Source organism: Vulpes vulpes, chromosome 15 (genome assembly GCF_048418805.1).
Source record: "Vulpes vulpes isolate BD-2025 chromosome 15, VulVul3, whole genome shotgun sequence".
Lineage (NCBI taxonomy): Eukaryota > Metazoa > Chordata > Mammalia > Carnivora > Canidae > Vulpes > Vulpes vulpes.
Window position 1 is genome coordinate 43,388,364 of NC_132794.1, and position 26,848 is coordinate 43,415,211.

The 26,848-nt window shown below is 35.8% G+C and overlaps 1 pseudogene; it reads right to left on the minus strand.

The window, feature by feature from the left end:
* Window positions 1-10,120: 10,120 nt before the first annotated feature.
* On the minus strand, window positions 10,121-15,548 carry LOC140595570 (uncharacterized; annotated as a pseudogene).
* Between the last annotated feature and the right edge of the window lie 11,300 nt (window positions 15,549-26,848).

Consider the following 26,848-nt stretch of genomic DNA (forward strand, 5'->3'; position numbering starts at 1 on the left):
ATAAACATCCATTGTAAAGTACACTATGTGGACTGGAACTGCTCCTTTGCTGAAAGCAGTGTGGGAAAATTAATATCACTGCGTGCAATATGAAAAAGAGCCTAAACACAAGGCTGGAATAAAACTTGTTTCTAGTCAGATTGAACTAGAGATAGATATATGTACCCAAATATAAATTGTACAATTATGGGGGTAGTTTACATGCTTCTGAATTCATTACCTGGTAAATGCCAATCTCTTACTAGTCTTTAAAAAATAAATCTGGGGAAGTTAGATCACAAGCTACGAAGAAAAGGATGCTTCACGTTCAATATTATTGTCCCCTTAATTTTTATAAATAAAACTATGCTTATGGAAACGCAGTTCCATTTCTTTACCTAAAGTTAGTTATTCTGTTTCACAGATCTTTACATTCTTCATTACACACTGAAATTGATTTTTTTCTTTTTAAAAGTCAAAGATAAAATACCTTCAAAAGAACACATTTGCCATCTGGAAAACTAAGAGGAAAGGGGATTTTATTTCTCATTTTGAAAAGAATGTGTGTTTGTAATTTTAAAAAATAAAAGTTGTATTCATATTTTGTATTTTCCATTTTTATTTGTTTTTCATAATTAAAGTGGCAACTTTTATTTTTTATTTATTTTTATCAATTTTCATTCCAGTATAGTTAAATTATAATGGTATGTTAGCTTCAGGTGTACAATACAGTGATTCAACAATTCTATGCATCATTACTCCATGTTCATCATGACAGTATACTCTTAGGCCCCTTCACCTATTTTACCCATCCTCCTATCCACCTCCCCTCTGATATGCTTTATTTTAAGCAAGTACCCTCAGTTAAAGTTATACTTCAGAATACATGATTCTAAAATATATATATAAATAAAATTATAATATATATGTATATATATATGCAGTAAATTAATGCTTATAGTGTGTGTATATGTGTGTGTGTGTGTGTACGTGTGTATGCATTCCATCTAAGAAAAATAGAATAAACATTTTCTTCAAATACACATGAAAGAATCCCCTGGTTAAATCAAATAAAAAGAGACATAATAAATATTATGAACTTAAAGAGACTGAAATCATACCAAGTATATCTTCCAACCACAATGGTATAAAACTAAAGATCAATAATAAAACAAAGCTGGAAAATCTACAATGTAAATATTAAACAACACACTTTTCAAGCAGGGACCAAATAAGAAATCAAACAGCAAATCAAAATATGTCCTAAAACAAAAGAAAAAACAATATTCCAAAACCTATGGGATGCAGCAAAATCAGATGTTAGAGGGAAATTTATGTTATAAATGCTTGTATTATGAAAAACTTTCAAATAAATCACATTACACCACAAGAAACTAGAATAAGAAGAAACTTAGCTTAAATTTAGTAGAGGAAGGAAATAACCAAGAAAAATCAGAAATAAATAAAATAGAGACCAGAATAAACAATAACATTGAAAGTAATGACCAGTTTTTCCAAAAATGCAAACAAAATTGGCAATCTTATAACTACATTAACTAAGACACAAAAATAAAAAGAGAAAACAACCCAACAGATAACCACAGAATACATAGGCAGTTTTTATTTATAAAGTTAAATTTATGTCTTGCTGCTGGTAATATACATTGATATAGCAATATATATCAATTTGGTAGCACATCAAGAGCCTTAAAAAAGTTAATTCTTCTTGACCCACTATCTCTAATTCTGATAAAGAGTTCTGAGGAAGTAATCCTAAAAATGCAAAATGTTTTATGTGTGGATGTTTACTCTACAGTTGTGAAAAACTCCAGAAATAACAAAAATGGCCAACTATAAAATGGTTAAGAAAATAGACATATAGATTTAATAGAATTGTGTTACTTATGAATTACTATGGATTTAACTACCAGGCAATAGCTTGGAAATTCTTATTATTTAGCAACTTTAAATGATAAATTCAATATAAGCCAGCATCAAAAATTGTGTTTAGGTAGATGTTTCCTGATGAATGAATGAGTTAATGAAAACTCATTCATTATGAATGAATGAAAGGATTGTAGATCAATCTGGCAGTGTATTGTCCCTCTTTATTGAGGCATGATTGACATATGACATTATGTTAGTTTCTGGTACACCACCTATGATTCAACATTTGTATGTGTTGAAAAATTATCATAGTAAATTTAGTTAATGTCTATCACAATACTTTGTCACAAAAATGATTTCTTCTTGTGAGAACTTTGAAGATGTACCCTCTTAGCTACTGCATGCAAGAAAGTATGAACTCTAGTCACTATGCTGTACGTTATTTCCCCACGACTTATTTCTTACTTCTAACTAGAAGTTTATACCCTTTGATGCTTTCACCCACTTAACCCACTCCCTACATCCTGCCCCCGGCACCCACCATCTGTTTTTTTTTTAATTTATTTTATTTTATTTTTTTTTTAAGATTTTATTTATTTATTCATAGACACAGAGAGAGAGAGAGAGGCAGAGACACAGGGAGAGGGAGAAGCAGGCTCCATGCAGGGAGCCCGACACGGGACTCGATCCTGGGTCTCCAGGATCGCGCCCCGGGCCAAAGGCAGGCACCAAACCGCTGTGCCACCCAGGGATCCCACCCACCATCTGTTTTATACGAGTTTGGTTTTTTGTGTTTTTTGTTTGTTTTTATATTTTTGGCTTCACTTTTTTCCTCCAAATTTTAACTTAAATTCCAGGTGGTTAACCTGCAGGATAGTAGTGGTTTCTGTTGTAGAGTTCAGTGACCCATCACCCACATGCAACACCCAGTGCTCATCACATAGTCTACATATGAGTGCTCATCACTGTATATAAGCAATGAATCATCAAATTCTATACCAGAAACCAACAAAAGGTGGTTTTTGTAGCAAGAAAATATTCTTTGTTCTTATTCCATGGTTCTGGGCATTAAATTTCTTCGTAGGAATTTAAGTTCTTGCACTATGATTTATGGGGAAGGCACTTCTACTTTTAACATGTCGAAGAATCTGATTCCTAGGTAAAATCTCTTTTTAAGTTTTCTCCTAGTGAAATAAACATAAAAAGAAATGTCTCTGAATGACTGTCATCTACTGGTATTATTTCACTAAGGAAATTATTTTTTATTCGTTTTCTTTTTGTTTCAACTTTTTATTTAAATTCTAGTTAGTTGGGATCCCTGGGTGGCGCAGTGGTTTAGCGCCTGCCTTTGGCCCAGGGCGCGATCCTGGAGACCCAGGATCGAGTCCCGTGTCGGGCTCCCAGTGCATGGAGCCTGCTTCTCCCTCTGCCTGTGTCTCTGCCTCTCTCTCTCTCTGTGACTATAATACATAAATAAATAAAAATTTAAAAAAAAGATTTAAATTCTAGTTAGTTAACAAGCATAATATTGGGTTCAGGAGTAGAATTGAGTGATTCATCACTTACATATAACACCCAGTGCTCATCACAAGTGCCCTCCTTAGTACCCATCACCCATTTAGCCCATCCATACTCTTTTCACCTATCCTCCATCCATTGTTCTCTTTAGTTAAGAGTCCTTGTTGGTTAGCCTCCCTCTCCCCCCCTTCCCCTATGTTCATCTGTTTTGTTTCTTAAATTCCACATGTGAGTGAAATCATAAGGGTTTTGTCTTTCTTTGACATATTTCACTTAGCATAATACACTCTAGTTCCATTTATATCATTATAAATGGCAAGATTTCATTCTTTGGTGGCTATTATTTCCATTGCATATACACATATCACCTCTTATTTATCCATTCATCAATCAATGGACATTTGGGCTCTTTCCATGGTTTGGCTATTGTTGATAATGCTGCTATAAACATTAGGGTGCAGGTGCCCCTTTAAATCAGTATTTTTGTATCATTTCTGTAAATATCCAGTAGTGCAATTGCTGGGTCATAGGGTAGCTCTATTTTTAACTTTTTGAGGAACCTCCACACTGTTTTCCAAAATGGCTGCACCAGTTTGAATTCCCACCAACAGTGTAAGAGGGATCCCCCTTCTTCACATTCTCCCCAACATTTGTTGTTCCCTGTGTTGTGAATTTTAGCCATTCTGGCCGGTGTGAGGTGGTATCTCATCATGGTTTTGATTTGTATTTCCCTGATGATGAGTGATGTTGAGCATCTTTTCATGTGCCTGTTAGCCATCTGGATGTCTTCTTTGGAAAAATATTTATTCATGGCCATTTCTTAACTGGATTATTTGTTTTTTGGGTGTTGAGTTTGATTAAGTTCTTTATAGATTTTGGATACTAACCCTTTACCCAACATGTTATTTGCAAATATCTTCTCCTATTCCATAAGCTGCCTTTTAGTTTTGTTGACTGTTTCCCTTGCTGTGCAGAAGCTTTTTATCTTGCTGAAGTCCCAATAGTTCATTTTTGCTTTCATTTCCCTTGCCTCTGGCAATGTGTCTAGCAAGAACTTGCAATGGGGCAGGTCAAAGAGGTTGCTGCCTGTGTTCTCCTCTAGGATTTGGATGGTTTCCTGTCTTTCATTTAGGTCTTTCATCCATTTTGAATTTATTTTTGTGTGTGATGTAAGAAAGTGGTCCAGTTTCGTTCTTCTGCATGTTGCTGTCCAGTTTCTTTCCTGTTTTATCAAAGATTAGTTGACCATATAGTTATGGACACATTTCTGGGTTTTTTATTCTATTCCACTGATTTATGTGTCTGTTTTTGTGCCAGTACCAGACTGTCTTGAGGACAATAGCTTTGTAATATAGCTTGAGGTCCAGCTTTGCTTTGCTTTTTCAAGTTTGCTTTGGCTATTTGGGGTCTTTATAATTTTGGTTTTGGATTCAATATATAAGTAAGATCATACTGTATTTATCTTTCCGTCTTCTTTTTCTTACCATAAATGCTTTAAAATCCATTTATGTTATAGTAAATGGCAACATTTCCTTCTTTTTTATGGCCAAAAATTATTCCATTCTGTGTGTATGGATACACACACAAATGTATGCAAACACACACATATCAGATTTTCTTTATTCATTCAGCATTTGATGGACACTTATATTGTTTCCATATTTTGGCTATTATTGCCATGATGACCAAGGGGGTGAATAATTTTTTAAAATTAGGATAAATATCAAAAATAGAATTGCTGGACCATATGATAGCTTACTTTCTTAAGTTTTTGAGGAACCTCCCTACTATTTTCCATTGTGGCTGTTCCTATTTATATTCATACCAATATGTACAAGTGTTCTCTTTACTCCATATCCCCTCCAACACTTGTTATATCCTGTCTTTTTGATAATAGCCATTCTTTTTTTTTTTAAAGATTTTATTTATATATTTATTCATGAGAGACACAGAGAGAAAGGCAGAGACGCAGGCAGAGGGAGAAGCAGGCTCAATGAAGGGAGCCCGATGTGGGACTCCATCCCAGGACTCCAGGATCATGCCCTGAGCCAAAGGCAGACACTCACCCACTGAGCGGTGATGTCCCGATAATAGCCATTCTAAGTGAGGTGATAATGTCACAGGATTCTGATTTGCATCTTCCTAATGATAACTGATGCTGATACCTTTTCATGCATCTATTGGCCATCTGAATGTCTTTCTTTTTTTTTTGGAAAAATATTCAGATCCTTTGTCTATTTTTTAAATGAATTACTTGCTTTTTTGTTATTGTGAGTCCTTTACATATATTAGATATTAAACCCTATCAGATATATGATGTGAAAATATTTTTTTCTCATTAAGTAGATTGCCTTTTCATTTTATGCATGGTTTTCTTTGCTGTTCAGAAGCTTTCTAGTTTCGTGTTGCCCTACTTGGTTTTGGGGGTGTGTATTTTTGCCTTTGATTTTGGTATCAAAATTAAAAAGTTACTACTACAACCAATGTCAAAGAGTTTACTGCTTATGTTTTATTCTATGAGTTTTATGGTTTCAGATCCTAAATTCAAGTCTTCAGTCCATTTTAAGTTAATTTTTATATATGGTGTAAGATAGTGTTTGAGTTTTATTCATTTACATATGGTCATCCAGTTTTCCCAACACCATTTGTTGAAGAGATTGTTCTTTCCCCATTGTATATTCTTGGCTCCTTTGTCATTAGTTAACATCACTAATTCACATATACATGGATTTTTCTTTTTCCTGGGTGTTCTATTTTGTTCCATTGACCTGTGTGTCTTATGTGTCTGTGTTTATGATAATATCATACAATTTGATTACTATAGCTTTTTGATATAGCTTGAATTATGGAATATGAGCTCTTCAACTTTATTCTTTTCCTAGGATTGCTTAGCTTTTCAGAGTCTTCTGTGGTTCCAAACAAATTTTAGGTGTGTTTATTTTTTGTGAAAAATGCCATTTGAATTTTGATTGGGATCACATTGAATTTGTAGATTGCTTTAGGCCCTTTTAACAATATTCCTCCCCCCCCCAAAAAAAAACCCAAAAAAACCAATATTCCTCCCACCTATAACTAATTAATATCTTTTGATTTGTGTCTTTAAATTTTACTTTTTTTGTTACAGTTATTCCTAGGTATTTTGTTATTTTTGATGCAGTTGTAAATGGGATTGTTTTCTTACTTTCTCTTTCTGAAAGTTCACTATTAGTGTAAAAAAGCATAAGGGATTTTTATATATTGATTTTGTTACCTGCATCTTGACAGAATTAACTAATTAGTTCTAATAGTTTTTTGGTGGAGTCTTAAGGGTTTTCTATATACAATATGTCATCTGCAAATAGGAGCAGTTGTATTTCCTTTCTGACTTAGATGTCTTTTATTTCTTTTCTTGACTGATTATCCTTTTTTTTTAAAGATTTTATTTATTTATTCATGAGAGACCCACACAGAGAGAGGCAGAGGCAAAAGGAGAAGCAGGCTCCCTGAAGGGAGACCGTTGTGGAACTTCATCCCAGGACCCTGGGATCAGGCCCTGAGCTAAAGGCAGACACTCAACCACTGAGCCACCCAGGCATCCCTTGACTGATTATTCTTAGTTGAATAACAGTGTCAAGAGTGGGCATTCTTGCTTTGTTCCTGATTTTAAAATAGAAGCTTCCAGCTTTCACCATTGAGTATAATACTAGTTGTGGTTTTTGCCATATATGGCCTTTATTGTGTAGAGTTCCCTATAAACTCAATTGAGAGTTTTTATTGTAGATGGATTTGAATTTATCAAATGATTTTTTCTATATTTATTGAGATGATCATATAATTCTTATCCTTAATTTTGTTATTGTGGTATATCACAAAGGACCAGCTCTTAGTTTCATTGATCTTTACTATTGTCTTTTTAGTTCCTATTTTATTTTTTTTCCTTCTATCAACTTTGACTATAGTTTGTTCTTCTTATTCTAGTTTCTTGAGGTGTAAATTTACATTGTCTAAGATTTTTCTTTGTTACCTGAGGTAAGCATTTATTGCTATGAATTTACTTCTTAAAACTGCTTTTGTTACATTCTGTAGATTTTGATGTGTTTCCATTTTTATTTATCTCAAGGTATTTTTAAATTTCTCCTTATATTTCCTCTTTGACTGTTAGTTGTTCCGTAGTTCAGGACCATGACGTTTAATATCCACATATTTGTGAATTTTTCAATTTTCTTTGTAGAATGATTTCTAGTTTCATACATAATGATCAAAAAAGATGCTGGATATGATTTCAATCTTCTACAATATATTAAGCCTTATTTTGTGACTTAATCATAAGATCATGGGGAATGTTCCATGTATACTTATTTTCTGATGCTTTTTGTATAGAATGTTCTATATATATATCTGTTAGCTCCATCTGGTCTAATATTTTGTTTAAGGCCAATGTTTTCTTGTTGATTTTCTGTCTGAATGATCTATCCTTTGATGAAAGTGGGGTATTATAGTGTCCTATGATTGCTGCTTTACTATTTATTTGCATATGTTAATATTTGCTTTATATATTGATGTGCTCCTATGATGGATGCATAAATATTTACAAATGTTATATCCTCCTGTTGAATCGACCACTATATCATTATGTAATGCTCTTCTTTGTGTCTTATTCCAGTTTGTTTTGAAGTCTATTTTGTCTTGTATAGGTATAGCAACCCCAGCTTTCATTTGGTTTACTTTTGCATGTAATATAATTTTTCCATCCCTTCACTTTTTCTGTGTCCTTGAATCTGAAGCAAGTCTCTTGAAAGCAGCAGATAGTTAGGTTTTTTTGTTTGTTTGTTTGTTTTTTTTTTAGTCCATTCAGCTACTCTGTCTTCTGATTGGAAAATTTAGTCTGTTTGCATTTAAAGTAAATATTGATAAGTATGTGTTTATTGCCCCTTTGTTAATTGTTTTATGGCTGTTTTGTTGTTTCTCTGTTCCTTTCTTCTGCTCCCTTCCTTGTGGTTTGATGACTTTCTTTAGTTTTATATTTAGATTCTTTTCTCTTTACCTTTTGTATATTGGCTATAGATATTTGCTATGTGGTAACCAACACTTTTATATATAGAAATTTTTATTTGTAATAGTCTATTTTAAGTTGATAACAATTTAAGTGCAAACCTATTCTAAAGCTCTAAATTTTATTCTCCCCCTCCATGTTTTATGTTTTTGATATCACATTTTACAAATTTTTAATTTGTGTATTTTTAAATTGTAATTATGGTTATTTTGACTACTTTTCTCTTTTAACCTTCATTCTAGTTTATAAATGATTAATCCACCACCTTTACTATATATTTACCTTTTTAAGGGAGATTTATACTTTTATATATTTTCTTGTTTCTAATTTGCACCTTTTTTTTCTTTTTAGCTTAAGTCCCTTAAATATTTCTCATAAGGCTAGTGTAGCTGCTAATAAAGTTTTTTAGCTCTTTCCTGTCTGGAAACTCTTGATTTCTTCTTCAATTCTGCATGTCAACATTTCTGGGTAGCTATTCTTGGCTGGAAGTTTTCTCCTTTCAGTACTTTGAGTATATTGTGCCACTCTCTGCTGGCATGCAAAATTTCTGCTGAAAAATATACTGATCATCTTATGGGGATTCTCTTGTACATAACAAGTTGTTTTTCTCTTGACACTTTTAAGATTCTCTCCTTGTCTTTAACTTTTGGCATTTTAGTTATAGTGTGTCTTGATGTAGGTACCTTTGGATTCATCTTATTTTGAATCTATGGGCTTCCTGGGTTTGGATGTCTTTTTCCTTTCCCAGTTTAAGGAACTTTTCAGCCATTAATTCTTCAAATAAGTTATCTGCCCCGTCCCTGCCTCCCTCCCCACACATCTCTCTCACAGCTATTAAGTATTGATTTCCCTCGGACACTGCTCATCTCTTTTTTCTCCAAAACTGAATACTAGATGCAAAGCCTACTTGTTTCACGAATAGAAGCAGTCCACTTTTGGCTGCAAACGAGGCAGGTAGCCATGGCCAGCAGCAAGCTTCCAGTGTTCCGGGTTGCAAACTAGCCACCTCTTGCTCTTCACACACACTGGCTTTTAAATCCGCCCCTGCCATTTTCTCCTATTTCTGGAACCCCTGTAATGCAAATGTTGGTCTGCTTGATATTGTATCATAAGTCTCTTAAGCTATCTTCACTTGTTTTACTTTTTTTCTTTTTTCTTTTCTGATTTAATGAGTTTCACTCCTATTTTTGAGTTAACTGATCATTTCTTGTGTTTCATTAGTCTGCTATTGAACCCCTCTAGTGCAATTTGTTGTTCAGTTACTGTATTATTCAGCTCTGTGACTTCTATTTTGTACTTCCTTATATTTTCTGTCTCTTTGTTAAATTTCTCTTGCATTCATCTATTTTTTCAGGTTCATGAGCAATCTTTATGAACATTATTCTTAATTCTATTGGATAACTCACTTATCTCCATTTTATTTAAGGATTTTTTTCTGAGGTTTTATCTTGTCCTTTCTTTGGAACATATTCCTCTGTTTATTTTCCTTAACTTTGTGCGTTGGTTTCTATGATTAGATAAAATAGCCATCTCTCCTAGTCTCAAGGAGTGGCCACATGTAAGAGATCAACCTTATTGTTTAACCCTGCCCTAGTATTGGTTGTCTCTTAAGCCCTTGTGATTGTCCAAACATCCTATTCTGTTTTTAGTAACTCCCAGCATTTAGGAGTCTTCCAGATCTATTTTGTCTCAAAGGATAGGACCTTAGTCAGCATTAGAGGCAGGCTGATTGGAAGCTGGACCTTTAGGCGGCAGCTTTTGAAGTATGCAGATATACACAGCTCTGTGGGGCCACAAATGTAAACTCCACTGGCCACCAAAGTTGGCATTTGACAGATGTCTACTGGTGGCAGCTGCAAAAATCAGGGACACAGACAAGAGTATAGAGTCTTCTGGGAGATCCTGGTGAGCTGAAGTGTGGCAGAGGGAGAGCAGAATGTGTCCACTGGTTACTGTTCCTTACATATATGTATATAGATCCCTAGATGTGTGTCAAACTGGAAGACTACCCTTCTAGTTGAAGCTTCTGGACAAGCAAATAGGCCTCATTTACTCAAAGATTGGAGTGTGTTTCAGTCTACTTTGTGTGCAGTGCCTGGTGTTATTACTGTTGTGTCCAAGATTGCGAATCCGAGAAACCACCAAGGAGCCGACACCGATGCAAGTGCATGAGGGCTTATTAGCAAGCTCGAGCTTGGGTCCAAGTATACCCGACACAGCAGAGCAGAGACTTGGACCCCGAAGTGGGTTACATCTGGGTTTTTTATAGGCTGGTCTAGGGGATTTCCAGAAGGGATGGAAGAATTCTAAGATGGGACTTTCTACCACGGGGGTGGGCTCTTTTGTCTTTCTGATATGGGAATACCTGCCGAGGACATTGAGGACATTCTGCAGTTTTTCCCAAAGTTCAGCTCTTATTCACAGGGGCCTAAGATGGCTGTACTTGTGCTAATGCTAAACTTTAGGAGGGATGGCCTTAATTTTTCTCAGCCTCCACATTTCCCCCTCTCAGAGGAACCTAAGGAAGGACCCAATCATGGGTCCAGGTTGGTCTCAGAGTGAGCCAGTGGGAATGATTAAATCATGATTCAAACCAACCTTGTTGCTGTTCTCGCTCCCATTTACGTCTAGCCAAACCTTTTCTGACTTTTGCCGTAGATTCCCAGACTATTCCTGAGTGGTCAGTAAAGAAGCAACACTCCTCATCTGGGGCAACACATAACCACCCCCCCCCCTTTCTTGCAAAAGCCTCTCTACAGTCAAGATGCTCCTATCTTTTTAAACCTTAAAAGACTTTAAAAGCAAGGCTGAATTGGGTGCACATTTTTAAATGGCTAATGGGGATTGGTTCTGGCACGAAGAGGACAGAGCATAAACAACATTAGTGGGGTAAGTGAGAACAGCGCAGTCTTAACAAAGTCCTTGCAGCTGGCCCTGCATGGGTATAGTGGACCCAGGGAGTAATCCTGCGACTTTGAGAGCGGTGGGAGTGGTCAGGATCACGAGGTAGGGTCCCTTCCAGTGAGGTTGAAGCATCTGGTGTTGGTATCTCTGCATGTACACCCAGTCACACAGCCGGTATCGATGGGGGCCGGGGGGTGGCCCAGTCTCATAGAGGGCCCTCAGCTTAGGCCACACCTGCTCATGGGTTCCTTTTAACACTTGGAGGGAGAAAAGGAGTTGGTGATCAAACTCAGTAAGCACTTCAGGTTTAGATATGGGTACGGCCTGGCATGAGATTTACACCCTCTCCCCCGGATTCTCAAGGGCCAGCGAGAGCTTCCCAGGCACCACCGAACTGCTACTCTTCCAAGGCGCAGGCCCCTCTCTCGGGGTGAGCCCATTCCAGGGCGCCCTGCCCTTCACAAAGAAAAGAGAACTCTCCCCGGGGCTCCCACTGGCTTCTCCGGGATTGGTTGTGTTACCACACTGGGCGCCTCACGGTGCCCATCTCTGTCACTCCGGATTCGGGGATCTTACCCCGACTCCCTTTCGATCGGTTCCAACATGCCAGAGGCTGTTCACCTTGGAAACCTGCTGCTAAACTGGGGATAATAGGTGGAGGAAGACCGAACATGGCCTCGTAGGGAGTCAGTCCCATCTTATGGGGAGTTCCTCACCCTATATAGGGCAAAGGGGAGGAGAGTCACCCAGTCCCCGCCAGTCTCCAGGACTGACTTTGTTAAGGTCTCCTTTAATGTTCTGTTCATCCTCTACCTGTCTTGAGCTCTGGGGCCTATATGCACAATGTCATTTCCAATCTGCCCCAAGTACTAGGGCCACTCCCTGTGTTACCTTAGAGACGAATCCTGGGCCATTGTCTGATCCAGTCTTAACAGGAAAACCATACCTCGGTGAGATGTCTTCCTGCAGTTTCTTGGTCACGGTCTGTGCTGTCCTCTGCTCTGCAGATCTGGGCTTTTTTAGCTGAGGCCCAGTATCCTAGAGCCACTATAGTTTGTAGCAAGTCCCTGGTGCTTCGCAGGCATATGTCCTGTTCCTCCTCCGCCAACAGGATATCAAATGAGGGTGCTCGGAACAGAACTCACCCAAGTAATCGTTAGAGTGCGGTTTCCAAACCGGCAGCAAGGGAGTGTTACATGCCGATTGGCAAGGCCTCAATATGCCCGAGTCCAGTAGTCGCCGTATGTGGAGTGTGATTCCCCTACATGCTACGAGAGGCATGGGGTATTGGTGGACCCTGACAGGGTCTGCCCGCCGGCTTTAGTTCTATGTATATGGCTGGTTGATGCTGGGCCAGCCCAATTCCCCAAGTTTCTGCCCATGCTTGGGGAAATTCCCGTAGCCAATGGTCAATGTCAGTCATTGGGGCTGAGGGCATTTGGTGGAGACAATATCCGTCTTCTAAACTCAGGAGAAGCACCTGAATAGGGTGCCCCTCCTTGTTTAGGATTTTTGCCCCTTCGGGGTGGAAACAAATTTGTGCCCCCATCTTGGTGAGCAAGTCCCGACCTAACAACTGGTAGGGACACTCAGGGATGACCATGAAGGAATGGGATACCCAGCCCATGCCGAGATCCACAGTTCTTTGGGTAGTCCATGAGTACTGTTTGGTGCCCGTGGCCCTTGAACCCATGAAGTCTTGTTTGCCAATTTCCCTTGGGGTTGTAATAAAACCGAATGTTGTGTACCAGTGTCCACTAGGAATTCAACAGGTTGCCCCTCCACTCTGAGAGTTACCCTGGGCTTGGGGAAGGGTGCTGAACCCCGGCTCCCCTAGTCGTCCAGGTCATTCATATCCAAGATCTTGGCAGGGGCCTTAGGTCCTTTGTTAAGACAGTCTTTCACCCGGTGGCCCTCTTCTTTGTAGTAAGCACATTGGTTTTTGTTCAGCTTAGGACGCTCCCAATGGGGACCAGTTGGGAAATTTAGGTGTCCTGTGGGTGTAGCTATAAAAATTGGGCCACCACAGGAGAGAACAAGCTTCTTTCTGAGAGGTATCAGTGATTTGGAGCAAGGTAAAGGGTGAGCACAAAGATTGCATATGCCAGCTTCCCTTCCCAGAGAATACCCCAGCAGCCCTCTACTTGTATGCTGAATTAGATGCCTGCCCCTCAGACCAATGCCTTAAGATAAGCAATAAGCCTTTTTCACATAAAGTCTGGGCACTCTTCAATTGACTGCTTTTATACTTGACCCCAGTGTGTGAGTTTGTGATTGTAGGTATTTTAAAAGCCATTTCTTAGTTCACTATGGTCCTGTGGGTCTTACAGATATGAGGCTCACTAGTTTTCAAAGCTATATTGCCTTGGGACTAATTTCTCACTCATAGGTCTTAAAAGTTGGGGTGCCCAATGTGGGGTTCAAACCCTTCACTCCTCAGGTATATATTTCAGGGTTTTAGTTTTCTCCGAATGGGTCTATGCTGGCAGTGGAATTCATGTGTTTGCCTCCCCTTCCCACTTTGATGTAGATTTTTTTTTTCTATTTGCATGATGCATAGGAGTCACTCAGCTAGGTTCTAGGATTTCTTAGAGGAAATTGTTCCATAGATATTGTTCAATGTGTCCATGGAAAGAAATGAATCTAGGATCTGCCTATACTACTATCTTGAACTAGAACTCTACCAGTAAATATAATTTTTAAAAATTTTCCAGAATATTTTATAATATCTTTTATACACCTATTTTCTTTAAAGGAAACCAGTAATAAATGTTATTTTAAAAATCTAGTGATAAATTGAAGTATTTCCATCAAAGTCATTATAGCCTCACAACTGAACTACAAGATCTCTAAACACTAGGATAGGTAGGTCTGTAGAGACATTATAATGTCTCTTATAAACAGTTCTCCATCACTGAGTTTTACACTCTTTATGATATATTGTCTTCAGTTGTCTATATCTGTTAAAAGCCCTAATAGTCACTGGATGATACATGTATTGGCTTGTTGTGAATAACATTTTGTTCAAGTGATTCTCACTCTTCTGTGAAAAACATGAACACATTTGAAAAACTGTCATGTAGCTAGGCTAGGGATTCAAACCATGTCTGAATATTCTAGAGTCTATCAATATTATATCTGAATAGAAACTTAATATAGTTTCTATCAATAGTCACTTCTGCTTTTTGGCATGTACAATATTAAAATCTGAAATTAGTCTCACAAGAAGGATTATGCAACTGACGAACCAAGAGCTTCTCTTTCTCTCAAAATTATAACTGGAATGACCATATAACTTTCCAGCCAAAACAAAATATTATTTTAGAGGGAAAGGGAAAATTATTTGCAGTTATGTAAAGACAAAAATATAAATGGGGAGATGCCCCTGAAAACAAGAACATATGGCCATTTTAGTTCTAACAGCCAATATGGTTATCCTTAAGGAAACTTGTTAGCTTAGTGATTTAAAAAGTTTTTGGTTATGGTGACTAATTTTCAATGAAAATAGAACTCTAAAGACTCATCATTCTCTAAACATATTTCTTATTTAATTGTGCATTATTTATTTTTATTATGATGATGATTTTGTAGATGTTCTGACAATATTTATCAGCTAATAAAATTGTTCAAATTATGAGAATACAAATTCACAGAATGAAAGTAAATATCTTAGAGATTATTGAGTCTAACTTTTTTTTTCTTTTCAGATAGGAAAACTAGAATGTAGGAAGGGTAAGTAAATTGCCCAATGCTATACAGTAAATTTCAGAATCAGAAATGTATCTCAGGTATTCCAGTTGCCAATTAATACTTACCAGATTCTTAAGCACATTACTTCAATTATATTATGTCCACATTTTTTTACTCCTGAAAACATTGCACTATATCTTAACTGAAATGTAAATAAAGACTTGAAACAAAAACAATAAATAAATAACAAATATGTAAATAAAATGATATTTAGGACAACTATAGACTAGTTAAAATCACTTGAAGCAGACCAACAATCTTGTTGAAAACCACTGGAAACGTCCTACAAACCACACACACACACACACTCTCTCTCTTAAATAAATAAATAAAATAAAATAAAATAAAATAAAATAAAATAAATAAAAAAAAAAGATCTGTTAAAGGCATCAGAGAGCTACTAAAGCAACCAGTACAAGAAGAAAAAATGTTTATAGAGAGAGGAAACCACAAATATGAGCTTACATTCTGTAGCCATTTTTCGTGAAGGCATTTGTCGATTCTATGTACAAAATGAAAACCTGAGAGTCCAGATTCTATGGATAGAGGGTCACTGGTGGTCACAGAGAAACAAGGAGACTTATGGGACTGGACAAAGTTGGAAGCTTGAGGGCTTCAGATCAGACTGAGAGGGCAGTGAGAACTGGGGCTGATATGCAGCTAGTTTCCCCCTCAAAGTTTTGGCTGAATTCTGAAGCTGCAAAGGACAAACCCATATGAAACTACATCTAACCCCTATAATAAAACAGATTTTCCTTTTTTTTTTTTTTTCAGTCTTGCCTTACTACAAAAGGTAAGAGAAGAGATTTTCCTTGTTTTTTTTCAGTCTTGCCTTACTACAAAAGGTATGTTGAATACAGAACAAACCTCCACCTCAAACATACCATTGGCCAAATAAAGAGGGGAGGGTGTTTCTGGTGAACATACTAGGTGTTACAATGAAAAGAGAACTACACCTTAAGAACAAGCATGAACTAGGGGTAGTTTGAGCTTAATTGAACCTGTAATCTTATCTACACTCAGTTCAATACTTAATTGAAGTGATAAAACCTCTACTCTATCTGCCTAGTAGAGAAAAGAATGATTCTCTCTTAAAAAAAAAAAATCAGGTGGAGTTCCTATGATTTTTTTTAATATAGAGTATCTACCATTCAGCCAAAAATAATCATGCCAAGACAAAGAACCAGACAACAGCTCCAACTAAAGAAGCTTAAAAAAAATGCAAGATAAGCAGGTGATCCAGATATTTGTTTTAGCAAAGGCTGAAATAACCTATTAATGATGTTTCTTTAAAAAAAAAAAAAAAAAGAGGAAAAGGTAACAAAAGAAATGGAAGATGGATACTTTCACCAGAAAATTAGAACTATGAAATAGAATCAAATGGAAATTCTAGAATTGAAAAATACTATAAGAGTATTCAATAGATGGATCAAGTACAGGTTAAACATAGAAATCAGGATTAGCAAGGGTACCTGAGTGAGTAGAAAATATCCAAACTAAAGCACAAAGAGAAACACAAATAGGAAAAAGCAAAAGCCTGAGAGACACATAGCACACACTGTAAAATACATATTATAAATTGGAACCTCAGTAGGATAAGAGAGAATGGAGAAAATACAATATTTAAGGACATAATAGTTGAGACATTTTAGTTATTTTGACAGTTTAATTTTTAAAAAAATTTAATTCCAGCATAGTTAACATACGGCATTAGTTTCAGGTGTACAATATAGTGATTCAACAATTCTATGCATTACTCAGTGCTCAGCATGATCGGGTGCTCTTAATCTCCTTCATTTATTTCACCAACACCTTTCCCACCTCTCCTCTGATAACCATCAGTTCTCTATAGTTAAGAGTCTGTTTTGTGTTTGTCTCTTTTTTTTCATTGCCTATTGTTTTGATCGTTCATTGTTTTGTTTCTTAAATTCCACCTATGAGTGAAATCATATGGTAATTGTGTTTCTCTGACTTATTTCACTTAGCATTTTACTCCAGGTCCATCCATGTTTTTGCAAACAGCAAGATTTCATTCTTTTTATGGCTGAGAAACATGTCATTGTATATATGACCACATCTTCTTTACCCATTCATCTATCAATGGACACTTGGGCTGCTTCCATAATTTGGCTGGCTGTTGTAAATAATGCTGCAATAAGCACAGGGGTGCATATATCTATTAGAATTGGTTTTTACCATTCTTTTGGTATATATCCAGTAGTGAAATATATGGCAGATATATATATATTTGTTTTTTGAGGAAACTAAATATGTTTTTTGAGGAAACTAAATATGTTTTTCACAGTGGCTGCACCAGTTTGCATTCGCACCAACAGTGGGTGAAGGTTCCTTTTTCTCCACATCTTTGTCAACACTTGTTTATGTTTTTGATTTTAGGCACTCTGGCAGGTGTGAGGTGATATCTCATTGTGGTTTTGATTTTCATTTCACTGATGATGAGTGATGTCAAGCATCTTTTCATGTGTCTATTGGCCATCTATATATCTTCTTTGAAGAAATGTCTGTTGAGGTCCTCTGCCAAATTTTAAATCAGATTATTTGGGATTTTTGTGTGTGTGTATGTGTGTGTGTGTGTGTGTGTGTGTGTGTGTGTGTTGAGTTGTAGTTCTTCAGCTATTTTGGATACTAACCCTTCGTCAGATATGCGATTTGCAAATATCTTCTACCATTCTATGAGTTGCCTTTGAGTTTCGTTGAGTGTTTCCTTTGCTACACAGAAGCTTTTTATTTTGTTGAAGTCCTAATAGTATATTTTTGCTTTCGTTTCCCTTGCCTCAGGAGTCCTATCTAGGAAAAAGTTGTTATGGTTGATGTCAGAGAGGTTACTGCCTGTGTTTTCCTCTAGGATTTTTATGGTTTCAGGTCTCACATTTAGATATTGAATCCATTCTGAGTTTATTTTTGTGTATAAGAAAGTGGTCCAGTTTCATTCTTTTACATGTTGCTGTCCAGTTTTCCCAACGCCATTTGTTGAAAAGACTTTTTCCCCTTACATATTATTGCCTTCTTTGTCAAAGTTTAATTGACCATATAATTGTGAGTTTATTTCTGGGATCTCTATTCTGTTCCATTGATCTATGTGTTTATTTTCGTGCCAATACTATACTGTGTTGATAACTATAGCTTTGCAGCATGTCTTGAAATCTGAGATTGTGATACCTCCAGTTTTTTTTTTTTTTTAAGATTATTTTGGCCATGTGAGGTCTTCTATGGTTTCATATACATTATAGGGCTATTTGCTCTAGTTCTGTGAAAAATGCGGTTGGTATTTTGATAGAGATTGCATTAGATCTGTACATTGCTTTTGGTAGTATAGACATTTTATCAGTATTTTTTCTTCCAATTTGTGGGCATAGAAAATCTTCTCATTTGTGTCACCTTCAATTTCTTTCATCAGTGTCTATGGTTTTCAGAGCATAGGTCTTTCAGCTCCTTGGTCAAATTTATGCCTAGATATTTTGTTATTTTTGGTGCAACTGTAAATAGGATTTTCTTAATTTCTCTTTCTGCTACTTTATTATTGTGTATAGGAATGCAACAGAATTTTGTGTATTGATTTAGTATCCTGTTACCTTACTGAATTCATTTATCAATCCTAGTAGTTTTTGGTGGAGTCTTTAGGGTTTTCTATGTATAATATCATGTCTGTTGGAAATAACGAAAGTTCTACTTCTTCCTTACTACCAGTTTGGATGTCTTTTACTCCTCTTTCTTTCCTGATTGCTGTGGCTAGAACTTCCAGTACTATGTTGAATGAAAGCAGTAAGAGTGGACATCCTTGTCTTGTTATCATAGAGAAGAAGCTCTTAGTTTTTACCACTTAGGATGATATTAGTTGTGGGGTTTTTAAAAAATATATGACCTTCATTATGTTGATATATGTTCCTTATAAATCTACTTTATTGAGTGTTTGATCATGAATGGATATTATACTTCATCAAATACTTTTTCTGCAACTCTTGAAAGGTTTTTATCCTTTCTCTTGGTGATGTCATATATCATGTTGGTATAGCATGTTGATCATTTTGTGAATATTGAACAACCCTTGGATCCCAGGAGTAAATCTCAATGATCATCATGAATTATTAATATTTTATGTGCTATTGGATTTGGTTTGCAAATATTTTGTTGAGGATTTTGGCCTGTAGTTATCTTTATTTTATTTATTTATTTATTTATTTATTTATTTATTTATTTATTTAGTGTCTTTATCTAGTTTTGGTGTCAGGTTAATGCTGGCCTTGAAGAATCAAGGTGGAAGTTCTTCATCCTCTTGTATTTTTTGGAATAGTTTGAGAAGAATAGGTATTAACTTTTCTTTAAATGTTTGATAGAATTCACCCGTGGAGACATCTGACCCTGAAGTTTCATTAGTTGGGAGTTTTTTGATTACTGATTCCATTTCATTGCTGCTAATCAGTCGGTTCAAATCTTCTATTTCTTTTCATTTCAGTTGTGGTAGGTTATATGTTTCTAGGAATTTGTCCATTTTTTTCTACATTTTCCAATTTACTGACATATAATTTTTCATAATGTTTATAATCCTTTGTGTTTGTGTGAGTCAGGTATTATTTCTCCTCCTTAATTTCTGACCTTGTGAGAGTTCTCTCTCTCTCTCGCCCTCTTTATGTGTCTGGCTAAAGACATCAAGTTTTTTGATCTTTTCAAAGAACTAGCTCCTTGTTTCATTGACCTGCTCTATTGCTTTGTTTTGTTTTCTTTTTTCTTTTTTTGTTTCCATTTGGTTTATTTCTGTTCTCATCTTTATTATTTCTCTCCTTCTACTAGTTTTGGGTTTTGTTTGGTTTACCTTTTCTATCTCCTTTAGGTGTAAGATTAGATTGAGGTTTTTCTTCTTAAAGTAGGCCTGTATTACTAGAAGCTTCCCTTTTAGCATAGCATTTGCTTCATCTCAAAGATTTTGAACCATTGTTTTGTTTTGTTTTCATTTTTCTCTCCAGGTATTTTTAAATTTCCTCTTTGATTTCTTGGTTGACATATTCGTTGTTTAATAGTGTATTAAAACGTCCATGTATTTGTGTTCATTCTGGATTTTTTTCTTGTCATTGATTTCTGGTCTCAAAACATTGTGGCTGGAAAAGATGCATAGTATGACTTCAGTCCTTTTGGATTTATTGAGATTTGTTTTGTTGCCTAATATATTATCTGGAGACTTCCACATGCACTTGAAAATAATGTATAACCTGCTGTTTTAGGGTTGAATGTCCTGAATATGTCTGTTAGATCCACCTGTGTTTTTCCTCAAATTTAAGTATTTAATCCATCTTGATTTTATTTTTGTATAGGCGGTAGAAAAGTGGTCTGGTTTCATTCTTATGCATATAGCTGTGTATTGTTCCCAGCATTATTTATTGAAGAGGTTCTCTTTTCCATCTTGTATATTCTTGCCTCCTTTGTTATAGATTAATTGACCATATATGCATGGGTTTATTTCTGGGCTCTCTATTCCATTCCATATGTCTGCTTTTGTGCCAGCACAATGCTTTTTTGATTATTATAGCTTTGTAGTACATTTTGAAATCTAGGATTATGATACCTCCCAGCCTCGTTTTTTTAAGGTTGCTATGGCTACTTATGTTTGTGGGGGGTTTTTGTTCATTTGTTTGGTTGGGTTTTTTTGGTGCTTCCATAAAAACTTTAGGATAATTTACTCTAGTTCTGTGAAAAATACTGTTGGTACCTTGATAGGGATTACATAGAATCTGTAGATTGCTTTCAGTGCTATGGACTTCTTAATATTCTTCCAGTTCATGAGTATGGAATATCTTACCATTTGTGTCATCTTTGTTTTCTTTCATCAATATTTTATGGTTTTTAGAGTACAGGTCTTTTACTTCATTGGTTTATTCCTAGGTTTTTAATTCTTTTTGGCATAATTATATATGAAATTGTTTTCTCAATTTTTCTTTCTGCTACTTTGTTATTAGTATATAGAAATGCAACCAATTTCTGAGTATTGATTTTTCTGTTCTGAAACTCTATTTAATTCATTTATTACTTCTAATTATTTTTTGTTGGAATCTTTAGGGCTTTTTATGTATAGTATATCACCTGCAAACAGCAACAGTTCTACTTCTTCCTTACCAATTTCAATACTTTTTATTTCTTTTTCCTGTCTGATTGCTATGGCAAGGTCTGTGTTGAATAAAGGTGGCAAGAAGGGAGGCACCAGAGTGGATTAATCAGTTAAGTGGCTGACTCTCAGTTTTGGTTCAGGTCATAATACCCATGGTTGTGAGATTGAGCCCCACCTCAGGCTCCAGGCTCAATGTGGAGTCTGCTTTAGATTCTCTCCCTCTCTCTCTCAAATAAAGAAAATCTTTATTTAAAAAAAAAAAAGGTACCAAGAATGGACATCTTTGTCTTGTTCCTGATCTTAGAGGAAATGCTCTGTTTTTCACTATTGAGTATGATGTTAGCTGTGGTTTTGTTATATATGGCATTTATTATGTTGAGGTATGTTCCCTTTAAACCCATTTGAGAATTTTTTTTATCATGAATAGATATTGAATTTTGTTCAATGCTTTTTCTACATTTGAGATCATATTTTTATCCTTCATTTTTTAACGTGGTATCTCATGTTAATTGGTTTGTAAATATTAAACCATCCTTGCATCCCTGGAATAAATTCCAATTGATTGTGGTAATTCTTTTAATGTATTATTGAATGTGGTTTGCTAATATGTTGTTGAGGATTTTTCTATCTTGCTTTTCTTTTCTTTTCTATTTTGGTAGCATCTTTGGTTTTGGTGTCAGGGAAATGCTGGTCTTATGGAATGCATTTAGAAACTTTTTTCTACTTTTTGAAATGGTTTTAAAAAAATAAGTGTTCTTTAAATTTTGATAGAATATACCTGTGAATTCATCTGGTCCTGGACTTTTGTTTGTTGGGAATTTTTTGATTACTGAATTTTGTTACTAGTAATTGGTAGATTCAGATTTTTAATTTTTGTAATTCAGTTTTGAAAGATTATATGTTTCTAGGAATTTATGCATTTCGTCTAGGTTTTTCAAGTTGTTGGCATATAATTTTTTTCTGGTAGTCTCTTATAATCTTTTGTTTCTTTGGTGTCACTTGTTACTTTTACTCTTTTGTTTCTAATTTTATTTATTTGTGTTTTCTCTTTTTCTGATGAGTCTGGGTAAAGGCTTATCACTTTTATTTATTGATTTTTTTTTGCTCCGTTCTTTATTATTTCCTCCCTTCTGTAAACCTTGAAATTTGTTATTTTATTTTCTAGTTTCTTTGCATTGCCTAGTATTTTAGGAAGATTTAGTATTAAGAACAAGGTGAAGTTATTGTGATAGTTATAGATAAGAGATTTTGAAATTGAGCTTGTCTGAATTCCTACAACCAGACCCTGGAGTGACTTAAATACAATGTAGAATGTATGGTGTTAGAAAGTAGCATCTTCATCAAGCTATAGAAAAAAAAAAAGATAAATAGATTAATGCACTGATTTTTATTCTATCTTCCATTCCATTTACCAATTCATTCTGTATCCTCTGCCTTGCTCAGTGCCAGTTGGCTGACCTCTACAGACTGCATCAACAACTGGGCTCCTTTGCCCTCTGGCTGTGTTCTATCAATAGGAAACTCTAGATAGAGGAGAACATGTTTGGGTTATTTCTTTCCTATCTACTCCCTGCTTTGGCACTTGCCCTCTAGTAATAGCTGCCTTTCTCTAGGACTCTAGCTTTCTCTGAGCTCCAGTAATAGCTTTCCCATTTGCATTTTCAGCATTAAAGGTATTAATGATTTCTTCTGTTGCTGGTTTCTGGGTTCATTACCATACTTTATTTGTTCCCTTTCCTTGCTCACACCTCTGTAAGGGATCCTTTCATAGGGCATCTTCATTTGAAGAATCTGGAAAAATTCCATTTTCTATTGAAAATCAGACTTACACAATGAAATGCTAATGGGTAAACTAAAGATTTATAGAAAATAAACCAAGTTATCATCTAATGGGTGCTTATTTTTAAACATAGCACTAATATTTTGGGGGACAAGAATCTTTGGTGGTTATTTTAGCCAACTCTTATTTTTAACTGTAATGACTTTGCCTTGGATGGGAGGAGACATGGCATAAAGGACAGATACAGGCAAGGATGTGAAAGGGAGAGATGGAAAGAGGAGGAAATAGGCATCCAAAGCAAACTTTTGCCTACTTCATATTTTTTCCTCAGGTTGGCCCTAATCCTGAATTATTCATTTTAGTGGATACTGAGGGAGAAAGATCAGGAAAACTTATCGGAGTGCTGTGCTAGTAAGTATTTGATACCTGTGGGATGTTATGCTAGGCAATGAACAAAGCTGCCAATTCCATCTATTTAATCTAACAACACACACTCCCTTACGTATCTGTCTTTTGCAATTTCTGAGACCCATATTTTTTTGTGCTGACTACTAGAACTTAGTATTAGGCAAGAACTTGATAGCTGCATAAACCACATCAGTGCTAAATTTTCTAAAGACACCTATTTTAGTTTGTTATAACATTGTCACGGCCTTCCTCCTCATAGCCTCTGGTGGCAGGTTTTTGTCTCTATTTGCATTTATCTACCTCCTACACCTTGTGGCAACTTCTTGAACTTGGCAAACCTCTTTAGTAATTCAAACCATGTTCAGTAAAGGCCCAGAGTTCCAGTTCAAGTCCTACTACTGAGAGAGGTCACTTGAAATCAGAGACTATCTGGGATGCTTAGGGACTTCTGGCAGAAGCAGTGCAGATCCCTAAGAAACACTGGAATAAGACTATAGCTTTCGGACTCTTCCAGGCATAAAGTAAATTTCTGCGAAGACCTCTCTAATACAAACCTGAAGATCTGAGGCTATTTCATGCTCCCTGAAACCTCTGGAGCTGTTCTGGACTCAAAATATATCTTTGGGAACAAACATTGTCCTTAAGTGACTGAATAAAAAGCACTTCTGTGTCCCCCCTTGTCACTGCTCTGCTTCAAACCAGGAGTGGACAAGCCATCTTGTTTCAAATTCTCTAGTGGCTCTATGTGTGTATTTTTCCATGATCAGCATGGATTTGATCAAATCTGAAAACCCTACATAATGTATGCCAAGCACATTCAGATTCATTTGCATATAAATCATCACAGATGACGCTTTATAAAGATTTCTGAGATGCCTCTTAATAAGCATTTTCAAGCCTCTTTTATTTTTCTGTAAACACTCTCTTTAATCTCAAGTTCTGGAAGGTTTGAATTTGGTTTGAAATGGCAAGCCCAGGAATTTTGAGCAGATCCTGACAGGCCCCAGTTCTCCCAGTCCTACTTTTCATCCGTCAGAGATTGACTCAGAATCCCTTGGCCAGACGGATGAAGAGTCCCAGCTGTCAACTCACGTCTCCCACTGGTACTTTATACGCATTGGCTTTAAAAACAAGAGTGTTTTCATGTTTTAAATGCTCATTTACAAACCGTTTCTCATCTCTTGAGTCTCTGCAATGTTCCCTCTGAAGCCTCTATGCTCCCAGGGGAATTTTCCCTGGTTTAGGAATAAATAGGAAGAAGGGGGGTGGGAAGAACAGCCCTCTTCTGATAAGCTGTCCCAGCTGACAAGCCCTTCCCCTCAGACCCATCCACTTAGATCAATGAACATTTCACAGGCTTAACCAGTTATCTTCACAAGAAGACAAGGCCATTACGCAGTCACATATATAAAGAGGTACACAACATTAAAAATGCTTCCCACAGATTGCAAGGAGAAAAAAAAAAATCTAAGTTTCCTATCTTATGCAACCTCTTAGAAATATCCTTCTCCTCTCATTCAACTGCTCTTTAAACTTCAGGCATTCTTTTTGTTATTGTTTCCTTATGATTTCTCAAAAAGCCTTCCATTCCCCTTCTTATGCAGTGTCATCATTTGTTCTGTATATTTTTATATGCACATATTCTATAATACATAAACATAGATCAACAAATGTGCAAGTTGGAAATTTGCTTTTCAGTGACATATTTCAGTTCCTTGTGTGAATATTTATCTGATTTCAACATAGATAAAATGAGTCCGTTTTTGTAGAATCACTGTTACATCAGCCTTTTGTGATGTATGCTGCCAGCGTCTTCTGCATGTAGCCCACAGATATGTATGAAATGAACAAATGCAAGAATAAAGATGTACCATGCCTGGTTACTAAAGTAGATTTTACTAATTTTTTTATTGAAGTAAAAGTGACATATAATATTCTTTTAGTTTTAGGTGTACACCAGAGTGATTGGATATTTTATATATTATGAAATTATCTCCACAATAAATCTAGTTATCATTTGTCACCATACAAAGTTATGACACTATTATTGACTATATTCCCTACGCTGCACATTACATCCTCATGGCTTATTTATTTTATAACTGAAAGTTTGTATCTTCTACACTGATTTTTCTTCCACCACCAATCACTTTTCCCTCTGGTAACTACGCTTGCTTCCTGTATTTACAAGTCTGTTTCTATGTTGCTTTATTTTGTTCATGTGTTTTTAATAGATTTCATATAAAAGTGAAATATATGGTATTTGTCTTTTTCTGACCTATTTCACTTAGCATGATATCCTTTAGGTCCATTCGTGTTGCTGCAAATAAGTTTTCATTTTTATGGCTAAGTAATATTCCATTCTGTATATATACTGCATCTGCTTTCTTCATTCACCTGGATTTTGAGGTTGTTTCCATATGTTGGCTATTATAAATAGTGCTACAATGAATAGAAGGGTCTCTCTTGAGACTGGTGTTTTCAGTTTTTGTTTTTTTCAGATGAATATCTAGAAGTGGAATTGCTGGATTGTGGGGTAGTTCTATTTTTAATTCTCTGAGGAGCCTCCATACTGTTTTCTACAGTGGCTGCACAAATTTAAATCTCCCACAACAGTGTATGATGGTTTCCTATTCTCCACATGCTTGCCAGCACTTTTTTTTAATAGCCAATATGATAAATGTGAGGTGATAGTTCATTGTGGTTTTGATTTGCATTTTTCTGATGAATGATGTTGAACATCTTATGTTGGCTGGCTATATGTCTGATCTGGAAAAATGCCTATTCATGTCCTCTGCCTATTTTTAACTGTTAAGTGCTTTTTTGATGTAAATTGTATAAGTTTTTTATATATTTTGGATATTAACCCCTTATTGAATGTACAATTTACAAATATCTTCTCACATTCAGCAGGTTGCCTTTGTGCTTTGTTGATGGTTTCCTTTGCTGTGCAGAAGCTTTTTAGTTTGATGTAATCCCAACTTTTGTTGCCCTTGCCTGAAGAGACTGGTCCAAAAAAATATTAATAAGACTAATGTCAAAGAACTTACTGCCTATAGTTTCTTCTAAAAGTTTTATGGTTTCAAGTCTTATATTAAAGTCTTAAATCCATTTTGAATTTTTTTGTATATAGTTTAAGATAATGGTCCAATTTTATTTTTTGCACATAGCTATCTAGGTTTCCTAGCACCATTTATTGAAGAGCCTCTTTTACCCCATCATATATTCCTGCCTCCTTTGTCATAGATTCATTGACCATATATGTGTGAGCTGAAGTATATTTTAAATACTAGCCGAAGTATGTTTGGTCTCTCTAAACTGGGTAACACAATAATCATTATGTCAGTAAGATAGTAATAACAATTATATTATTATATAACAATTTCTTGTCCACAGTTATTACATATATAATCTATTTTCACACATAATCTCGTTTTCATCTTGAGATACTGATTGAATTTATTTGCAAGCT